We start from the raw sequence: 6,898 nt of genomic DNA, 5'->3' as shown, positions 1-6,898 counted from the left end.
AGCATTCCCTTGAGGAAAATTGAGGGAAGGGAAGATAGAGCAGGGACAAGAGAAAGCTTAGAGAGAGAGCGTTGGGCCCCAAGGCAGCTGCTTTTAAACGGTGGAGCGGCTTGAACGCTGTCCTGATTGGTTAATGCCATTCTGCTGGTCTGAGCATGTGCAGGCAAGGGTGCTCAGCCCCACGTGGCTACCTCCAAACTGCAGGACCACCTGTGCCTCCAGGTGGCTCCCAACATCTCCCCCTATTAATGTCTTTAAGAGCAATAAGGCAAAACTATTTTTCAATCTGGTCCCCACCTCACTTGGGCTAGCAGGTAGCACACCAATTAAAGACATACAGCACTTCCACCTAGACACAGCATGCCAAGGATATCTCTGCTCCCACCCATTCCTAAGGAAGGAAAAGGCAAAATAGAAGAGGTTGCACAGGGTGCTGCTCAAGGTGATAACGTGAAACAGTTGCTCTTGACACCGCCCAGAAGGTCATCTCTGCTGCCTCCGCACGAATCTTCCACAGCAGGACACTCAGCATCCACTGGATCATCTTCTTTATCTCTCTGGTCGGTCTCGCTGGCATCCAGATGTATGTCAGCATTCCTAGAAAAACATAAACAAAACTCTCCTCCCAAATTAACATTTAAGAGTATTAAAAACTCTCAGTGTAAAAATTCAGCACAATCAGTACTGGAAGTAGGCTGGTTTTGAACTTAGAGATCTGCAGGTCTCTGCTTTAAAAAGCAAATCTTGTTTGCCTGTACCAGCAAAATTTTGAATTAAAAATTAAGTGTAAAGAATGCAAGAGAAATCCTTTCTCTGGGGGAAGCTGTCACTGGTAGTAGTCCCCCTCTATTGTTTAAAAACCAAAGCAGTTGTCACTGGGAATTGAACTCAGGACCTTTGGAAGAGCAGTCAGTGCTCTTAACCTCTGAGCCATCTCTCCAGCTCCCCTATTCAGATGGAAAAACCTCTAGGTAGCATTGTTTATTCCACCCGTTGCCAGGGGCAATAGGTAATGATAACCAGGTTGACGCGCCTTTATTATGATAATTAGGACCAGTTCTTTGAGGGAGAATGGGCGTTGCTCAAGTCGATATCTGACTGCTTCCTGCTGACAAAGGGGCGATGTTTGGGGGATAAATGTTTTTATCTGACTGAATTTTTGGCGACAAATGTTTTTATCTGACTGAATTTTTTGGCGACCTTGGCTGAGGGCGGCAGCAGCGGAGGGTGGCGGCAGCGGATGGCGGCGGCTGCCACAGCTCCGCCTCTGAAGCCCATTATGGCGCGCTCCGCATGGCCCAAAGGCATGGCTCCGCCCCGGGCCGTGCGCGGGCTCGCCGTTTATCCCGTAACTGCGAACTGTACCTCAGCCTCACCTCAGGCATTGAATTCGCACCGCCAAGCTCCGGCGAGGGGGGCATCCGCCCACCCGTGGGGGGCCCGGTTAGGGCCGCGGGGGCCCCAGTCTCAGACCTTCCCAGGGGTCTCCGTCTTTAGGTCTTAAGCGGCGCTGCTGCTCACCACGCAGCTTCCGCCTCCAAAAAGTCCTCCAAAAACCATAGCCCCGCCAGAAGGCCGGGACATATAGCCTCTGATGTCACACGGACTTTAGCCCACAGCGACCTGGTTTTTTGTAGGCCTCTGCGGACTCCAGCAAATTCCCCGCCAGCAACTGGTTAGCATGGCCACGCCTCCCGAACGAGCTAGCACTCTCCAGTGCAATTTTGCGTCTCCCTCCTGAGTAGCTGGGATAACAGGTGTGCACCACCGTGCCTGGCCCACTTCCGTGTTTTTAATCAGGCATTACCGCTCAAAGGCGGGCCGGCTGCCGCCAGCACTCTCAGCACGATCAAGCAGCTTGTCTTTCTCAGTCAAAAATTAAAGTTTTTTGTACGTGAGAGCCAGAGACTGAGCTCTCTTATCAAAATTAGGCGAAAATCACCTCCAAAAGCTCTGTGGCTCTTTAAGAATAGGGAAGGCAGTCTTAGAACACGATCAACTCGCCTCCCTACGAGACTGTTGCCTCCGAGTCTCTTATCAGCGAGTACGCACGGAGGAAGCCGCGGATCTCCCAACCGTAAACCTCGCCCTTTTTGCTGTTGTTTTTATTTACATTCCTCCTGCACTGAACTTAAGGGATTTTTTTCCCCGTTGCTTTCTGTACCTTCTTTCAGATACCTTAACTTTGATTTTTTTTTGTATTTTTTTTTCTTTTTAGGCCTATCCTTTGAAATTCTTTTCCCTCCCCTTTCTGGAGGAATTCAACCGACGTCACTCCCCGCTCCACGTGTTCAGAGTTCTGAAATTCACGGCTCTCTGTGCTGGTGTCTGATCTCAGCTTTTTCTCCCAGGCTTACAGCACGTTGCTGGGCGCTTCCTTCTCAGGGTCCCCCGGCGTAGTTGTCAGGGTCCCTCAGCGTCCCGGGTTTCGGCACCAGTTGCGGGGGGCCATCCTGTCCCGCAGGAATGAACGCCACCAAAAACGAGAATTCCTTCTCTGGTCACATCTTTATTTGGAGCATTCCCTTGAGGAAAATTGAGGGAAGGGAAGATAGAGCAGGGACAAGAGAAAGCTTAGAGAGAGAGCGTTGGGCCCCAAGGCAGCTGCTTTTAAACGGTGGAGCGGCTTGAACGCTGTCCTGATTGGTTAATGCCATTCTGCTGGTCTGAGCATGTGCAGGCAAGGGTGCTCAGCCCCACGTGGCTACCTCCAAACTGCAGGACCACCTGTGCCTCCAGGTGGCTCCCAACAAATAATAACTTATGCTGAAAAGGATATGGAGTAAGGGGAACACTCCTCCATTGATGGTGGGAATGCAAACTTGTACAACCACTCAGGAATCAGTATGGTGATTTTTTTGGAAAATAGGGAATCAACCTATTGCAAGACCCAGCAATACCACTCTTGTGCATATATCCAAAGGATGCTCAACCCAACTATAAGGACATTTGTTCAACTATGTTCATAGCAGCATTATTTGTAATAGCCAGAACCTGGAAACAACCTAGATGTCCCTCAACTGAAGAATGGATAAAGAAAACGTGGTACATTTACACAATGCAGTACTACTCAGTGGTTAAAAAAAAAGAAAAGAAAAAGAAAAAGAAAAAAGAAAAAAAACAGTGATATCTTGAAATTTGCATGAAAATGAATGAAACTAGAAAAAAAACATCCTGAATGAGGTAACCCAGACCCAGAAAGATGAGCATGGTATGTACCCACTCATAGGTGACTATTAACTGTAAAGCAAAGGATAAGGAGCTTATAGTCCACAACCCCAGAGAAGATAAGTAACAAGGAGAACTCTAAGAAAACCATACATAGATCCCCCTGGGAAGGGGAAATGGACAAGATCTCCTGAGAAAATTGGGAGTGTGGGGATTGAGGAAGAAGGGAAGATGGAAGGGAAGGAGGGGGAAAGAAAGGGAGGGGGAGGAGAACTAGAAGGAAGGGGATATTTGAGGTGGGGGAAGGACAGAGATGGGGAACAAGGAAAGAGATATCTTTATTGAGTGAGCCAATATGGGGCTAGCAAGAAACCTGGCACTAGAGAAATTCCTGGGAATCCACAAGGATTACCCCAGCTAAGACTGTAAGCAATAGTGGAGAGGGTGCCTGAACTGACCTTGCCCTGTAGTCAGATTGATGACTATCTTAAATATCATCATAGAACCTATATCCAGCAATTGATGGAAACAGATGTAGGGAACCACAGTGGAGCACTGGGCTGAGCTCCCAAAGTCCAGTCAAAGAGAGGGAGGAGTAAGAATATGAACAATGAGATCAAGACTATGATGGGAACACCCACTAAAACAGCTTACCTGAGCTAATGAAAGCCTAGCAACTCCATCCTGACATTAAGGGAACTAGCATAGGTCCAACTTAGACCCTCTGAATGTGGGTGACCGTTGTATGGCTAGGGCAGACTGGGGGACCACTAGCAGTGAGACCAGGATTTATACCTACTACATGTTCTGGCTTTTTGGAACCCATTCTCTCTGGAGGGATACCTTGCTCAGCCTAGATATAGTAGGAAAGACCTTGGTCCTGCCTCAAAACAATGTACTAGACTTTGTTGACTCCCCATGGGAAGCCTTACCCTCTCTGAGGAGTGGATGGGGGGTGGGAGGGGGAAAGCTAGAGGGAGTAGAAGGAGGAGAGGGAGTGGGAACTGGATTTGGCATGTAAAATGTGAAAAGATAGTTTTTAAAAAATATAAATTAAAAAATAAAAAAGAACCTACCCAGGAGAAAGACTCTTGAGTCAATGTCTAAGAGGTCAAAAGGACAGAACATGCAGAAAGTGAAATACACATCCTGTGCCATGCTGCACAAGGATTCAGCCTCCATTAGGGTATGCAAAAAAAATGTGCTGCACTAATGAATTTTGAGGACCATAAAAGACTGTTCAGTGTTCCTGCCTTTCAGTGACTGCCCTGTGGAGGTGCTCATAAAGTGGGTGGGGCTGTAAAGCCAAAAATAGAAATGAGGAGAGAATTCATGGGCACTAATAAAGTAGGAGTCAAACAGTAAAAATATTTTGTTGTTACCAGAGGGAAAAAAATGGCTTTTAACATAAAACCTGATGTGACCTGAGTGTCTGCATTTGAGTGAACAGTGCTGTAACAGGGCGTGAGATGTCATGGGACATGCTGGGGGGGATGCTTGGGAAATTTCCCCCTACTTTCCAACTTCTCCTGAGCCCTATTGTAATAAGGCTGCTTGGTCATTCTGGACACTCGGCAGCTCAGACCTAAAATAACCACACAGAAACTGTATTAATTAAATCACTGCTTGGACTATTAGCTCTAGCTTCTTATTGACTATCTCTTACATATGAATTTAACCCATCTCCATTTATCTGTGTATTGCTGCATGGCTGTGGCTTACCAGGTAAAGTTTTGTCCAATGTCTGTCTCTGGTGGGGCTACATGGCTTCTCCTGACTCCACCTCCTTTCTCCCAGAATTCAGTTCAGTTTTCCCCACCTAGCTCTACTCTACCCTAAAACAGGCCTAAGATGGTTTCTTTATTAACCAACAGTATTCACAGCATACAGAGGGGAACCCCACATCACTATCCCACAGTAGTCATTTATAATAAAAATGTTATTCACTCTAATAGTTATTTGTCTCATTGCTTTGATAAAACAACTAACCAAAACAACTGAAGCTTCAAAGAGAGGCTTTACTTTGGCTCACAGTTTGGAGTGACACAGTCCATCATGGTGGGGAATTCACCACAGCAGGATCTGGGGGCAGCTTTTCCCAGTGTATCCGCTTATGAAACAGAGAACAATGAAGAAGCTCTGCTTCTTTCTCCCTTTTTTATTTAGTCTATGACCCCAGTCCATAAAATGGTACCATCCATACTTAGGGTGATTGTCCATCTTGATTAATCTAACCTAGCCTTACAGACTCCTCCAGAGATTTGTTTCTATGGTTATTATAAATCCCATCAAGTTGGCAATCAAGGTTAACAACACATAAGCTGTCACCCCAGGAATTCTTAATTCAGTATATGTATATACATTAGATCCACTTGGTAAGCCTTTAAAAACATACAGTGGTAACTTTTACTTCCAGAAAAATGGAGTACAAATCTTCTCTATTCCTTTCAAATTTGAGACATTGTGTATGAAACAGTTTGTGTATGAAAATTGTGTATGAAAATTGGCTTGCTGTCTGTTGCTGCAGTAAACACCATGACTAAAAGCAACGTGGGGAGGAGTGGATTTGTTTGGCTTACAGTCCATCATCAAGGGAAGCCAAGGCAAGAACTCCAGGCAGGAACAGAAGCAAACATCACAGAGAATGCTACAAAATAGGTAACAACTGATTTATCCCAGTAAAATGTTATAGACTACCCTATAAAAGCCCAGGGAGTAAAGTAAGACCACCTCTGTCAACCAAGGAGTTCTACTGGAAAAGTGGGTTTTACCTTTACTGGGTGGAATCAAAATTACTTGCTTCTGATATCAGCAGAGACCACGTGGAGAGCCAGAGATCACCCTTCACATCCATCTGAGCAATGAAGCAGCAGTGAAGCCTCCTCGGCCTCCCACATGCATCACTGGAGTTCACATCAGGTCTTCTACCAGAATTTATACCCTCACCTAGCAAAAGCAAGGTAGTGCATGTCTCCTCCAGCTACTGGATCACTGCCAAGGACCCAGAAGTTTCAATAAGATCCAGTTGGGTGTGGTGGTGTCCAGCTATAATCCCAGCATCCAGAGACTAAGGCAGGAGGATCATAAATTTGAAGCAAGCCTGGGAAGCATGAGGCCCTGTCTCAAAATTAAATAGTTAAGATTCAGCCTCATAATGTAATATGTGCAAACGTGAATATAGTGGAGCTCGCCCTCCATCCATAACCAGGAATGTCTCAAAGGAGTCATCAGCAGATTGCTGAGACATTGTCTTAGTTAGAGTCCTCTATTGCTGTGAAGAGACTCCTCTAAGCAACTTTATAAATGACTCTTATAAAGAAAACATTGAATTGAGTGTGGCTCGCTTACAGTTTCAGAGGGCTAGCTCGTTTTAGGTCAACTTGACACAAGCTAAAGTCATTTGAGAGGAAGAAACCTCAACTGAGAAAACACTTCCATAAGATCTGGCTATAGGCAAGCCTGTGAGGTATTTTCTTAATTAGTGATTGAATGCCTAGCTTGTCGTGGGTGGGGCCACCCCGGGCTGGTGGTCCTGGGCTGTATAAGAAAGCAGGTTGAGCAAGCCAGAGGAGTAAGCCAGCAAACAGCACTCCGCCCACGGCCTCTGCGGCACCAGCTTCTGTCTCCTCATTCCCACACAGTTTGAGTTCCTCCTGCCTTGGCTTCCCTTAAGGGACTGTGGTCAGGGCACTTAAACCAAACAAACCCTTTTATCGTACCCAAGCTGCTT

Source organism: Myodes glareolus, chromosome 7 (genome assembly GCF_982192425.1).
Source record: "Myodes glareolus chromosome 7, mMyoGla1.1, whole genome shotgun sequence".
Lineage (NCBI taxonomy): Eukaryota > Metazoa > Chordata > Mammalia > Rodentia > Cricetidae > Myodes > Myodes glareolus.
The sequence above is the reverse complement of the archived record's forward strand: the minus strand, read 5'-3'. Positions refer to the sequence as shown.